Genomic DNA, 16,267 nt, shown 5'->3' with positions numbered 1-16,267 from the left:
AATTTGGGCCTTGGCCTTTTTATTTTCTGTTATGCAGCCTTTTATAATTTTTTTTCTTACAGTCATTTCTTTTTTTAGGCCCAAGCCTTTTTGGTCTAATTCTTGTTTGGGCCTTGGCCTTTTTAGAGCCCAGGTTCTCATTTTGCATAACTATAAACAGAAAGGCCCAGGTGCACAAGTGATCCACAAGTGATCCTCAAGCCCAGGTGCACAAGTGATCCACATAACTTCATAGAAAATAAACAAAATGATCCACAAGTGATCCAGGTTCACAAGATCACATAACTTCACAGAAAGGCCCAGGTTCACAAGTGATCACATAACTTCACAGGATCACATAACTTCATAGGTTTAAACAGCAAAATGCAACAAAATGCAACAGCTCTCAGCTCAGCTCCCAGGTTCACAGGTTCAAAATGCAACAACTACCTTAGCTCAAAGACAAAGAGGTTCATAGCACAGCCATCAAACTACCTTAGCTCCAAAGAGAGCCATCAAGTGGGCTAACTTCTCTTCCTGTTCTTGAGACTTCTTGCGCAGCAGCTCAAGTTCCTTGTCGCGTGCAGCTTCAGATTCTTCCGCCTTCATCTTGATTGCCGCCAATTCTTCTTGCACTAGTTCAGCTTGAAGCTCGGACCTCTCCAGTTTCTGCTCAAGGTCACGAACATGAGCAGCAACTTTGCTGGAGTTGTTCCTAGATGACTGGAGCGCAACATTCCTGAGGAATATGCTTTGATTGGCTTCGGTCTTGAGGACTTGTTCGACAATTTCAACAGCAGACTTTGGCTCTTCACCTTCTGGTACCGTCGCTTCCTTCATTTTTTCCATCTCAAGCTAGCATATGGAGGAGAATGATAGGCATTAGTGGGAGATCTATTTCACATTTTGCAAACCAAACCAAGGAAGAGAAACCAAACCAGCACACAAATGGATTATTTGGAGTAATCAAACCAGCACACAAAATCTATACAAGAAGATGATGACTAGTGACCTGGAGACATGCAATTGGAACAATATGATCACTTCATTAAGCCTAGAATGGTGGTTCTATATAAGATGGCTTCCCAAGTGAGCCGATCATCAAACTAACATTCAGATCAAATTTCATCATATCATAAAAATGCATCAAATAGCTACAGCAAGTTCTGATATCTTTGTTGAACTATCAAACAACATCAAAGCATGGAACATAGCATGTGTTCTTGACTGGCTCCGAGTCAAACAACATCAAATCATCAAAGCATCAAAGCTGGCTGTGAATCAAACAGGGCAAAGCATGGAGTGACTTACTATAGCAGTCTTGACTGGCTCCGAAAACCCGTGCTTCTTGCTGTTGTGGGTGGCCTTAAACAAGTCAATCGCAGACAGCTCCTCACCCTTACACTCTTCTTTATGAAATGTTTTTCAACAAAAATCAAATTTTTATTCAGCAAGAATCAGAAATGTTATTCAATGAGGAACCAAAGGTAAGGTATCTAGAGAAGAGTTCTCACAGTGGCAAAAATGTGTGCTGTGCAGTGCCTGGAACCAGTTCTTTGATTGTACACGACTTTTTGTCGATTCATCTTGTTCGACAAACATGTTTCCTACAAAAAAGCATACTGTCAGCATGATCTAGCACTAGCATATCATGTGCAGAACATAAAGCATCAAACAAAGCAGAGACAAACCTTGTGTCTTGGGGTAGACCACATCTCCACCAGAGCTTGCCATTCACCATCCGTTAGATCAAGCACCGGAGACTTAATGCTGACTTTATTTGTGGCTACGGTATCAAAATACTTCTTCTTGATCTGATGGCGTCTGTTCTTTGAATATTTATGCAGAATACCTTTGCACGAGGTCTTGATGGTCTCCGAGTCCGTGTTCATCTCAAAATTTGCCTACCAAGATAGCAAACAAGGTAGGAACAATATTAGTGATCATGCATAGGTGTAACGGAAAATAGATAGCACATTAACTATGAAACAAGTAGCTTACAGCAACTTTCCCAATGTAGTTCTCCAATAGACTAGCATTTTTTTGTATAGCTTGAAGTGAGGAAGAACCGGAAGATGGCTTTTTGCAACGAGTCCACACTCAGAAGCAAGCTTTGCTGCCTGCAGACGCTTCTCTGGACGAATCATCCCTTCGGCAATTTGGATAGGCACCTTGCTACCAAGTGACTTGGTGATCCTCTCTAGCCCTTTGCCCTTTCGAAGTCAAGTCTTGGGAGTCATTGCATCTTAAAAATGAAACTGAACTCATAAATTAGAATAGAAATCGACAAATGCAGGAATCAACAAAAGCATACATGATCATTCCATTTGGAAAATGCACTAGTAAAAGATAGCATTGCAAAGGTCAACTTGCCTGACTGAAGCATAAGCTGCTGTTCTTCTTCATTGATGACAGCGTTCCTGTCAATAGAAGGTGTAACAAGGCTGAGGTCTGTGTGGACAGTGCCTGCTTCATCAATGCAGATGGTTCCTGCTTCATCTAGGCAGACAGTGCCATTTCCATCCATGCTGAGAGTGGTTCCTTCATCCATGGGCGGCAGCTCATCACCCGTTTGCACCGAGGTCTGAGAGTCCATGAGCAGCATACTTTCCTGATGGTCCATCGCAGTCGCCATCCTTGCTTTCTTCCTTGTGACTCTATCAAGGGCAGGTTCATCAGGTTCCAGGATCCTCTTTTTTTGTCCTGGAGCTGGGGCCATCACCCTTCCTGGAGGCATTGCAGGAGATGTTTCTGAGCTCTTGTGCTTCTTGCTGACTGTCTTCTTAATACCAGGCCTCTTCATCCTAGATTCCTTCAGTGCCTCGTATAAACAGCACGGAAAAAAACATTAGATCACAAGAGAAATATGTGAGCACAAGGAATAACATAGAATAACAGAACCCCAACCCTCCAAGAAAGACAGAGTTTGCACCTTAACAATCTTATTGACTACAACATCATCCACTTCCTGTCCATCAATAACTTCATCCTCCTTAGGATTGTACTCTGGGTCATCATTGATAACTCCACTACCCTCTTGAACCTCATCACTTCTACCTTCTTGTACACCATTTGTTTTCCTAATCATCGATGCTATTGCACCGATGCCAAGGGACTGGAACATCCGATTGTTCCTCATGATATTTCTAGCCCTAACATTCTCGTACTCGGTGAGAGGCTCTTCTTTGCATGATACATGAAACATAACTATTAGGTGAATGTTTGGAATGCATGGACAGGCAGCCAAACATATCTTATGAAATTTTATTATCATTTAATCCTAGTTATTCAGGTAAGGAAGACTAACAGCACACAGGCACAATTAAGCCAGCTTATTCAGATTGCAGCAATACATTTCACTTAGCATATTAAGACACAAATTTTATGAAACTGGCCACAAGTAGCAAGTTGCATACCAACAGTTGGCCTCATGCTTGACCTTGTCCTCCTTGCCATGGATGATCTTGAGGTGGTGCTTGCAAAATAGAATAAACAACAATCAGATACAACAGGGATAAAGTAAAATGATGCACTTGTATCAATAAAGGAAAGCATTTGGACCATCATGCACATACATGTAATACATGTGAAACAAACTTGATGGATAAACAATAAAGTGATCTAGTGTTATTAATTAAGAAAACATGTAAGTGCACCAAACAAGCATGCATGTACACTAGGAGCAAGAAGCAAAGTGCATAAATGCTACTAATACAAGCAAGCAAGCAAAGTCCTACTGATAGAAACAAGCAAGCAAAGTGCTACTGATAGAAACAAGCAAGTACTATTCATACAAACCCTAATTAATAAGCAAGCAAGTAGATTCTTCTCCAGGTGCTAGTGATACAATCAAGTAATGCTGATGGAAACCCTAATTAAGCATGTATGCCAGCAAGCAACATGTATGCTAGCAAGCAAGCAACATGTATGCTAGCAAGCAAGCAACATGAACTAGTGAATTGGTGTCATGTACACATGCTTAGATAGTCTGACAGGAAGCTAGACGAGTATATCATGAGGACGTTCAAAACAACTAGATGTTGCCACTGGTAAAGCATCAAACAACTATACTTGCAGCAGTACAAAAGCAGATGAAAAAACTATACTCAACTATTGATTATGCTGTCTCTACACACCAAAAATGGCTACAGACTAGATGACACAAGTTAAGACATTTTGACAATTAGAATCAACCTTGTATATTACAACAATCAAAATTATCTAGCACCAATCTAGTATATATTAAAACTAGTCATACTGCCTTAACACACCAGGAATTCCAATACCACAATAAGTACTAAGCATTCCCGTGTTCACTGGAAAGAAGAACACAAGCTTCATGCACATATCATGAAAGAAGAACACTGCTACAAACCCCAGTATTGCTACTCATAGCAAAGTGCTACAAGCAATAAGTACATGTTCATACTAACCCAAGTTGCAAGCAAGCAAAGTGCATAATACAAGCAAGCAAGCATGGAAAGTGCTACTGATAGAAACAAGCATAGTGCTACTGACAGTAACAAGCAAACAAGGAAGGAAATTGAAGGGCAACAAACAAGAAAGTACTGTTGATACAAACAAGGAAGCAAGTACCTTCTTTTCGAAGTGCTGTTGGAAACCTAATTCACCATCTATGCTAGCTGAGTAATTGAACCATACACAAGCAAGTACTGATACAAGCACCATCAACCAGACATCATCCACTTCCCCATCCATCCCCATCTGCAGCCTTGCCGTGAGGGAGGGAGATCCGGCCGAAACCCCGACAGAATCACACCTTGCTTGTCTCCCCCTGCAGCCTCGTTGGCTCCGCCCAGCTCTTCTTCTCCGACCCAGCCCAACCCTCTTCTCCACTCCAAGGCTGCTGTTGATCCCCTAAAATCATCCACTTCCCCATCCATCCCCATACCTAAAATCATGAACCCTAAACCATGAAGCGGACCAAACAAACCACCAGGAGGTCCTAACCCTAACCCCATGAACCCTAACCCTGACCCCATGAACCCTAACCCTAACCCCATGAACTAGAGGGAGATCATCCCCACGCAACAATAAACATGAACCCTAACCCCAAGAACCACCAGAGGACCTACCGAACTAGAGGACATACCGAACCAGCAGGATATCCTAACCCATGAGGGGGATCTACTAGAGGGGAGATGGATCCACCAGAGGGGAGGTGGATCCACAAGAGGAGGGGAGATGGATCAAGGGGAGAAGTACCTAGGGGGAGATGATGTTGACGATGCAGCGGTGGTCATCGTCGATCGCGCCGTCGTCGATGTAGCCGCCGTCGTCGTTGATGTAGTCGATGTGGCTGCCGTCGTCGTTGATGTAGTCCGTGACATGGAGGAGGGGAGGGAGTGGGAGCGGGGTGGCGCGGAGCAGGGAGGTGCGGGGCAGAGCATAGGAGGAGCGTGGCGGCGCGGAGCAGAGGAGGGTGGGGAGGTGGGGAATGGAGGGAGAAGCTAGGGTTCGTCGGGGAGAGGGGAGGGGAATGGGGAAATTTTGGGAGGGGAGGGGAGGGGATCCCGCCTGTTAGTGGGAGAGGGAGTGGTGGGTCCTGCCTGGTAGTGGGAGAGGGAGTGGAGGGAAGTTTTGGAAGAGGGAAATTTTGGTGGAGGGAAAATTTTGATGTGGGAGGGAAATCCTTTTGGGTTTGGGTGTAGAAAAAATAGGGGTTTTTTGTAAACTTTGTAGAAATCATGGTTAAAATCATACCGAGTAGCTCAAGAAAACACCGGTATTGCAAGTTTAGTATTTTTTCTAGTTGGTAGGCCACATTTGATGATGTGACGCGGAGGTCTCCCATTTTTTTGATTTTTTTGAATTTTTTATGGTGTTTTCAAAAACCGGCTGATTTCGTCGCAGCGACCGTCCGTGGCTAGGGTTTGAGCCGTGCAAATCTGTTTTCGATTCTGTGATGGAATGCCTACCTGTGAAGCTAAAAAGCTTTTTTAGTGAAAATAACGGGCAAGCTATGGAGGACCCGCAGTTCAAATTCTAGCCGGTTCCAGCTGAATCGGCCGAAGGTGGTCCGAATTGCCAGGAGTAGCTACGAGGGTTGGAAATGCGTGCTTTTTGGCGACCGTCCGTAAAATAGGGTCTACTTTGAGATAGACATGGAATGGCGCCGTTTGGGGTGCCCCTCCTTGTAGCCGCTTCAGGAAAAACGCATGTCTTTTGCATTCAAAAAATGAAAAACGGTTTTTTTGTTAAACAAGTTGGAACCTCGCTTTGGCAACATTGTTTGCCATCACATGACGGAGGCATGCGCCCAATTTGGGCATATTATCAGAAACTATTCAACGGATGAGGCCATATCATTGCTAGTTTGGCTTGAAAGCCATGAATCTTCGATCATGGTAGGTCGTTTTTGAGAACACTTTTTCAAGAAAACGCCGGTATTGCAAGTTTAGTATTTTTTCTAGTTGGTAGGCCACATTTGATGATGTGACGCGGAGGTCTCCCATTTTTTTGATTTTTTTTGAATTTTTTACGGTGTTTTCAAAAACCGGCCGATTTCGTCACGGCGACCGTCCGTGGCTAGGGTTTGAGCCGTGCAAATCTCTTATCGATTCTGTGATGGAATGCCTACCTGTGAAGCTAAAAAGCATTTTTAGTGAAAATAACGGGCAAGCTATGGAGGACCCAGAGTTCAAATTCCAGCCGGTTCCAGCTGAATCGGCCGAAGGTGGTCCGAATTGCCAGGAGTAGCTACGAGGGTCGGAAATGCATGCTTTATGGCGACCGTCCGTAAAATAGGGTCTACTTTGAGATAGACATGGGATGGCGCCGTTTGGGGTGCCCCTCCTTGTAGCCGCTTCATGAAAAACGCATGTCTTTTGCATTCAAAAAATGAAAAACGGTTTTTTTGTTAAACAAGTTGGAACCTCGCTTTGGCAACATTGTTTGCCATCACAAGACGGAGGCATGCGCCCAATTTGGGCATATTATCAGAAACTATTCCACGGATGCAGCCATATCATTGCTAGTTTGGCTTCAAAGCCATGAATCTTCGTTCGTGGTAGGTTGTTTTTGAGAACACTTTTTCAAGAAAATGCCGGTATTGCAAGTTTAGTATTTTTGCTAGTTGGTAGGCCACATTTGATGATGTTACGCGGAGGTCTCCCATTTTTTTTGATTTTTTTTGAATTTTTTACGGTGTTTTCATAAACCGGCCGATTTCGTCGCGGCGATCGTCCGTGGCTAGGGTTTGAGCCGTGCAAATCTGTTGTTGATTCTGTGATGGAATGCCTACCTGTGAAGCTAAAAAGCATTTTTAGTGAAAATAACGGGCAAGCTATGGAGGACCCACAGTTCAAATTCCAGCCGGTTCCAGCTGAATCGGTCGAAGGTGGTCCGAATTGCTGGGAGTAGCTACGAGGGTCGGAAATGCATGCTTTATGGCGACCGTCCGTAAAATAGGGTCTACTTTGAGATAGACATGGAATGGCGCCATTTGGGGTGCCCCTCCTTGTAGCCGCTTCATGAAAAACGCATGTCTTTTGCATTCAAAAAATGAAAAACGGTTTTTTTGTTAAACAAGTTGGAACCTCGCTTTGGCAACATTGTTTGCCATCACATGACGGAGGCATGCGCCCAATTTGGGCATATTATCAGAAACTATTCAACGGATGAGGCCATATCATTGCTAGTTTGGCTTGAAAGCCATGAATCTTCGTTCGTGGTAGGTCGTTTTTGAGAACACTTTTTCAAGAAAACGCCGGTATTGCAAGTTTAGTATTTTTGCTAGTTGGTAGGCCACATTTGATGATGTGACGCGGAGGTCTCCCATTTTTTTTGATTTTTTTTGAATTTTTTACGGTGTTTTCAAAAACCGGCCGATTTCGTCGCGGCGACCGTCCATGGCTAGGGTTTGAGCCGTGCAAATCTGTTGTCGATTCTGTGATGGAATGCCTACCTGTGAAGCTAAAAAGCATTTTTAGTGAAAATAACGGGCAAGCTATGGAGGACCCGCAGTTCAAATTCCAGTCGGTTCCAGCTGAATTGGCCGTAGGTGGTCCGAATTGCCGGGAGTAGCTATGAGGGTCGGAAATGCATGCTTTTTGGCGACCGTCCGTAAAATAGGGTCTACTTTGAGATAGGCATGGAATGGCGCCGTTTGGGGTGTCCCTCCTTGTAGCCGCTTCACGAAAAACGCATGTCTTTTGCATTCAAAAAATGAAAAATTGTTTTTGAATTTCAGTTTTGCTAAAGCACATCTAGATGTGCCACAAGTATTGCACATCTAAGTCCTATGGAATTGATCTTACGTCGAGATTCGTGTGGATATTTTCCTTTTTCTTTTTTCTTTTCTCTTTATGCTTGATTCACTCACTTACATGTGCAATAACTAGAGCACATCTAGATGTGCCCTAGACACACCCTTTGAATTTGTACGGTGTTTTCAAAAACCGGCGGATTTAGTCATGGCAGTCGTCCGTGGCTAGGGTTTGAGTCATGTTTTTAGCATTAAAAAAATGAAACTTATATTGTTTCATACATGAGCATGCACAAAAACCCATAATTTTATCTTTCATCCATGAGCATGCATAAAAAATTTCAATTCCCATCAATTACCAAACTGAATATTCATTGTTAAAAACATGACTTGTTTAGATGACACTATCATACAACATCCATGAGCATGCACAAAATTAAACCTGACATACTTAACATTGACATGTTCATATTACACTAACAAGCTTAAACCTAACATGCTGAACACCTTCTTAACACCTTCACTCCTCCTTATTCTCCTTCATCAACCTGATGCGCTCAGAGTGGCGAATCCCAACGCGGATGTACTCTACCACAATGGCATGGTCCTGTTGCCAAGCTGTGGGATTGCAGGCGCCGCCACCATCGCGAGGTCGTCGTACGCCACCACCATCGCGAGGTCGTCGTCCACCACCACCATAGCAAGGTCGTCATCCGCCACCAACATAGCAGGGTCGTCGTCAGCCACCACCATAGCATGTTTGTCGTCAGCCAGAATAGGCTGCTCCTCGTCATCCCGCTCTGCTCCTCGTCATCCCCGCTCTGCTCGTCGTCATCATCCCCGCTCTGCTCCTCGTCATCCCCGCTGCTGCTCCCATTGCCTGCCCAAATGCAACAAAGTGTGAACATGGTGTTGTCATCGTGCAGGTAGAGGAAGCCAAAAGGACAGGAAGAAGAGAGGTATCGTCATCGTGCTGGTAGTACATGCAGCACATGGTGTTGTCGAACATCTTCACGGTGAACATGGCGTCGCCGTCGTAGCGGAAGACAAGGAAGTACCCGAGCTGTAGCTCATGGGCGCGGGCGAAATGCTCCCAGCCAGGCGCTAGGTACATGTGGCCTTCACCATCAAACACCACCAACACTTTCCACAGCCTGTGAATCCAGCTGTCAGCCACCCGCAGCTTCACTTTGTGGGGCTCACGGCCCACGAGCATCTTCGCAAACTTGTTAGGCAGCCTCTGAAGCGAGGGTCAAGCAATGGTTAATTGTGGCAATCAAGCACTAGACAGCAGAGTGATGATAAAGAAATGAGTGATGATAAATATACCTGCCTACTGCAAGATTTCTCAATTATGATCTCGAAGAACTCAAAACCTTCCAAGCCAGCCATCTCACTTCTACTCTAAACAAGCAATAGGAAACAAGCAATAGTAAATTAAACAACATGACTGGACAGAAATAGGAAACAAGCAGCATTGTAAACCTTCCATACTTGAGCATGTTCAGTTTAAAAGAATATAAACAAGAAAGAATGCATGCATGCATATCAAATGTTGGCATCTACTGCTGCTACTACTCTGCCCATATTCATGCAGGTCACTACACCTGCATATGCATGAATCCCACTGCAGCACAAGACTTGTCAACAAGAATAACCACAACAGCATGTTCAACCACAGAATTCAACAGCAACAGAATTCAACAGCATGTTCTGGCAACAGTAACAGCATGTTCACCATAGAATTCAACAACAACAGAATTCGGTTAATTCAGTTAATTAACCACAGAATTCAACAGCAACAGAACAACATGTCTACCACACTACCTACCACAGCAACGGTTAATTGCTGTCAGGTGACTACCAACAGAGCATAGATCCACCAACCACACTACCTACCACAACAACATAGTAATCAAACAGCAATTCAACCACACTAGATCCACCAACAGAGCATACTAAATCCACCAAGAACAATATGCCTAAATCCACCAATAGGTGCCTAGTATGCATAACAAATCCTAGATTTTCAAACCCTAGATTAGAAGAGAAAGGAGAGAGGATATGAAGCGGATGGCTTACGCGACGGAGTCCGAGAAGAAGTGGTCGCCGGCGGCGTTGGGCAAGCTGCGCGGGAGGCGTCGGACCAGCAGAGGCGCCGGGGAGGCGTCGCCGTCACCCTAAAAACATCCTAATCAAACCCTAATCCGGCGGCAAGAACCCTAATCTATCATAACAGTAGATAGGAAGAGGAAGAGGAAGCGGATTCATACCCACGGTGACGGAGAGTCGGCGACAGAGAGAAAGAAGCTGGCGGCGGCGGTGGGAGAGGAAGAAGCCGGTGGAGGCGGAGAGGAGGAGCGGGTCGAGTGGATAGGAGGAGTGGAGAGGGGGAGTGGGGAAAAGAGTGGATAGGAGGAGGAGCAGGCCCAATTGTCAGCGAGTTGTTTGATACATTGAAAAGGCTGGGCATAGAGTACAAAACCAACAACCTCTTCCTAGCCCAGTGGTAGAAAACAAGTGAACTAAGTGCACGGTCGTGGGTTCGAGCCCTCTTGCGCGCATATTTTTATGGCCACGCGCATATTTTTGGTAGCTTTGGTACAATAGCAAAATGGCCCACTTGTCAGTGAGTGGGTCGAGTGGCCCACTTGTCAGTGAGGTGTGTGCTTGATACTTGACTAGTTTGATATAGTCAAAAGGGTTGGCATAGAGTACAAAACCAACAGCCTCTTCCTAGCCCAGTGGTAGAAACATAGTGAAACAAGCGTATGGTCGTGGGTTCGAGTCCCCGCTGGCGCATATCTTTTTGCTCACAATGAAATGGGTTCAGTTGAAGCAAAATTCAGTTAAAATAGCGCAAAATTCAGTTAAAATTCAGTTGAAGCAAAACCAGACATCATCCACTTCAGTTCAAAGAAACTACTACTAGACAACATTCTGTATGATCACCAAAACTTGAACTAAATGATCACCAATATCTAAATGATCATTTTGCAATCTTTTGCATTACAGGACAACATTTTGACAACATTCTGAGCACAACTTCATTTTGCCATCAGCTCCATGCTATAAGACCACACCACTACAGCCATCAGGATCACACCACTACAGCCATCAGGATCTTTAAGCATTTTGCTACCTGGAGATAAAAGACCAAATTTATAAGACCACACCACTACAGTACATCAAGATCACCATGCATATGCACAAGAAGGAAAACTACAGAGAGTTAAAAGGATCACCAAGGAGACTTTATTTACCTTCATGTCCATTCGCTACTCATTGTCGTCGATACGAAAACAAGGAACTCTATGCCCACTCCTGTTTTCCTCATCATCACTACAATATTGCAGCATAGTATGATCAGTCCGGTTTTCCTCATCCTCGCTTTCATGTCCATCCTCTACCACCTTTCTTCTTTTCTTGATGCCTTCAACTGTTGCAGCACCAATGATCACATGTTCCCGGTCCCTTCGCACTCTGCTTTGCACCGGAACTTCCATAGAGTCATCATCAGCTTGCAACGGAACTTCCATAGAGTCATCATCTTGGTATGTTAGTCCACCATCACCGGGGCCCTTTTCCACTTCAGTTTCAGTCACACTCCACAAGTGTCTGTGCTGAAAGTTTTGCACAACTCGCCATTTTCCATGCAAAAGAGTGTCTGGCAGATAAAACACCATTGTTGCTTGTGTTGTTAGAATAAAGGGATCACTCTTATACCAGCACCTTGCAGTGTTGATGCTTTTGAAGTGGCCATCATATTTGACAAAAGAGTCTCTCCTCTTCTTGCTACCAAGCTCAAACCAGTCACAGCGAAATAAGACAACCGAGTGATGGATGCCTCCACTAGAGTTGTACTGCAACTCTATGATGCTTCTCAACTGACCATAGAAGTCAATGATCTCACCATCATGTGACCCCTCAGTGACGATTCCACTATTTTGTGTCTTCCTTTTTTCCTCACGGTCAACGGTGTGGTACCGGACACCGTCAGCAATGCATGCTGAATACACTCTCACTCGCTTATCCGGTAAGCATGCCAAAGCAAATAGATCATCACTGACCTTCTTCTCCTCATGCAACTTTCCAATCTGCACAAATAAACCATTTAGCAAACAATGGTATTTAACAATGGGTGAATAACACAGAAAACATAAAACATGCGGCTAAAGATCTCACATGATTCTTAAACCACTTAGCAAACACCTTGGCAACCCTTTTATCAACATTGATATTGCTTTCTTCCTGATTTAACTCTTCCTTGCATTTCCTACAATGCCAACAAAACATGTGAATTAAAACATTAGGCTAGTGCCAACCCAATCAAAATATATATATATATAATGAGTGCACAAGATATAACGTACTCAATATATGGTAGAACCTCGGCGCAATTGCTGAGCACAAACAAAACCATCTTGTCATACTCATCACCAACCTCCAAGTATTGTGAGGCTCCAAGAAAGTTCACACCATGGTTGAAAATAGAGACATCACCACTTTGCGAATCAGACCGCTCTCTATTTCTTCCCGGCCGGTTCCAACTTGTTTCCACATCACCAAAGTATCTAGAGCAAAAAGTCAAGCACTCGTCAACGACATATGCTTCAGCAATAGAACCTTCAGGTCTTGCCGTGTTTCGCACATGACACTTACAAGTAAGCAGCCTTCTTTCGATTGGGTACATCCAACCGTATTGCACATGGCCTCTAAGCATTGCCTCTTTGGGTAATTGCACCGCCAAATGGACCATCATGGTGAAGAAAGCTGGAGGGAAAATCTTCTCGATCTTGCAAAGAATAATTGGGATTTCTTTTTCAAGTCTTTCCAAGACAGTTAACTTGAGGGTTTTGCAGCACAGTTCTCTAAAGAAATTTCCCAGCTCAGCAACCGCTTCATATATATCCTTGTGCATGATTCCTCGGAGGCCCGCCGGTAAAATCCTTTGGAGGAGGATGTGACAATCATGGGTTTTCAGTACTGAAAGCTTGAATCCATCAGAAGTAACACACTTTGCTAGGTTAGCAGCATAACCATCTGGAAATTTCACCGCTGTTAGGAATTCACAAAATGCAAGCTTTTGTTCTTTATTCATTGTATACCATGCTCGTGGAATTTCAAATGAATCTTCATCTTCATTGTGCTGTAGATGCAAATCTTCTCTTATGCCCATGTCCTCCAAATCAAGCCTAGAACTAACCGTGTCCTTTGTCTTCCCTTCAATGTTCAGAAACGTCCCTAGCAGATTCTCGCATATGTTTTTCTCAATGTGCATTACATCGAGATTATGCCTTAATTTCAGATCAGCCCAGTATGGCAGGTCCCACAAACAAGACCTCCGGTCCCAACATTGACCTTCCTCACGGTTTCTTTTCTTTGCCAGCTTTCCTGGTCTCTCATCTTTCACCTTTTCAAGTTGCTGCTCCAGCTCTTCTTTAGTGAATTCAGCTGGCTTGTCACGGGTTTCATTCTCACCATTAAAATCTTTGCTTCTTCGCCAGCGATGGTTTCGGGGAAGAAAGCAGCGGTGCCCAATATAGCATATCTTGCTCCTTATTCTCTTTGAGCAAGGGTCTTTGTCACAATGGACACAAGCCTGATAACCCGCTGTGATCCTCCCAGACAGAGTGTGCAGAGCCGAGAAATCATGGATGGACCGTATGATCGCAGCACGTAGATTGAACTTTTCTTCCGGACTCAAGGCATCGTATGTAGGTACACCAGTCCAGAGCTGGAGCAGTTCTTGTACTAGGTTCTCCATAAAGACATCAAAATCCTTTCCTCGAGAATCTGGACCCGGGATAAGCAATGACATCATGAAGTTGGACTGATCCATGCATGCCCATGGTGGCAAGTTGTACGGCACCACAAAAACTGGCCACATGCTATAAGACGTGCTCATGTTCCCAAACGGATTAAACCCATCTGTGGCAATGCCAAGTTTTATGTTCCTTGGATCTGCAGCAAAATCAAAATGTATACGGTCAAACTCTTTCCATGCCTCTCCATCCGCTGGATGGCTCAGCTCATTGTCCACAGGTTGCCGCTTCAGCTTGTGCCACTGTACCTCATGCGATGATTTCTTCGAGATGAACATCCGCTGCAGCCTTGGTATCAAGGGAAAGTGCCTCGGTACCTTCTCCGGTATTGACTTCTTCCCATCACCATCTTTCCACCTAGATGCATTGCATTTTGGATAGTTGTCATGCTTTGCTAAATCCTTCCAAAATAAGACACGGTTATTTGGGCACACATGTATTGACACATAACCTAACCCCAGCCTGCGGATTATGCTCAATGCTTCATCATAAGATCTGGGAACAGAACTATTAGGGAATTGCAAGCTCAAAATACGGAGTATTGCGTTGAATGCGGCATTGCTAATCCGGTAGAAAGACTTGATGTGGAGTAACTTCACGGTGAAGGTAAATCTTGAAAATTTACCCCCTTCATGAGCTGCGCGCTTCGCCTCCTCTAACACCTCAGCAAACAATGATTTCTGTCCACCAGCACGATCTTCAGCATCGTACAAATCCTTCAATAGGTCAGGAATCCTATCATCTTCATGCCGATCCTCTTCCTCCAAAACAGCATTATCTCGCAAAACCTTTTCCATGAAATCAATGCCAGCATCACCACCACCCATCCTATGAGGGGCCTCTGTATCAGCTTCAAAATGTTGAGGTTGTCTGTCTAAAGGTTCTCCATGATATATCCATCTATCATATGTGCTGGACATCCCATTAAGAAGCAGATGATCTTCCACTCTTCCTTGAGCCATTCTTGGACGGTTGAGGCATTCACAACATGGGCAAAGAATGTGAGCATCGTTGGCAAAATTTGCCCGAACAAATGCCATGAAATCATCAACTCCTTTCATATGTTCTTTCGAAAACTTTCTAACTCCTTCTCTAATCCAGCTTCTGTCCATCTGCCAAAGACAACAAATTGTTGCAACTTAGCAAATCAATCTAAGTGCATCAACATTAATTAATGAAAATGGATGGAAGTAATGGAAGCTAAAATTCCAGAAAATTTTATATGCTAATTGCCTAACCACAAGGCCTGAAGAATTCTTAACAAACAAGCTGAAAAATTCCTAACAGCACATCAAGAAAATTCATCTATGCATTATCTACCAAACAAGCAAGCTATCTCCTAACTACTAACAGTGCATCAACAAAATTCATCTATGCTGAAGAACATCTGACTGAAATCCATCTCCCACTGCTCGGGTGACGAGAGAGGAGAGGGGGAAGAGGTGAGGGGTGCATACCGGGAGGTGTGCTTGCGGCGGCGGCGTGTCCCCCATGCTCGGCGAGCTCCCACAACCGTCGGTCACCTATGCCCCTGCTGGCCCCCGCCTCCACGCCCTGCCTCGCCTCCGCCCCCTGCCGGCCCCGCCCCTGCCTCCGCTGCCGGCCCCGGCCCCGCCTCCGCCCCCTGCTGGTTGCTTCCGCCGCGAGGCCGTGGGCGAGGTCACCTGCGGCGAGGCCGTGGGCGAGGTCACCTGGTTGCTTCCGCCGCCGCCTGCCGCCACCTGGTCGGAAGACCTAGAAAAACGCCAAGTGTTGCTCTGTTCGATGCCACCCGCCGGCACCTGGTCGGAAGGTCCCACTTGTCACTGGTACGTGAGAGCCATGGTTTTATATACTATATGGAAAACTACCCACACATTAGCAACAATCTCTCTCTAGCCCAGCGGTAATGAACGAGCGAACCCAGCGCGAGGTCGTGGGTTCGAGTCCCCGCTAGCGCATATTTTTTAGGGAACTGTTCATCTCCACCATCGACCTCCTCCAGCCTCCACGGGCTACCGTCGACCTCCTCCAGCCTCCACGGGCTCCTGTTTATCCAGCCTCCACCGCACGCTACTCCACCGGCTACTGTTCAACCACCCCTCCACGGGCACACCTCCACCGTCTACTGTTCATCCAGCCCTCCATACCATGGGGTCCTGTTCAACCACCCCTCCACGGGCACCCCTCCACCGACTACTGTTCATCCAGCCCTCCACCACACCACAGGGTCCTGTTCATCCAGAGGGAACGTCAC

This window comes from Triticum dicoccoides, chromosome 2A, assembly GCF_002162155.2.
Source record: "Triticum dicoccoides isolate Atlit2015 ecotype Zavitan chromosome 2A, WEW_v2.0, whole genome shotgun sequence".
Lineage (NCBI taxonomy): Eukaryota > Viridiplantae > Streptophyta > Magnoliopsida > Poales > Poaceae > Triticum > Triticum dicoccoides.
Note: the sequence above shows the minus strand (reverse complement) of the source record.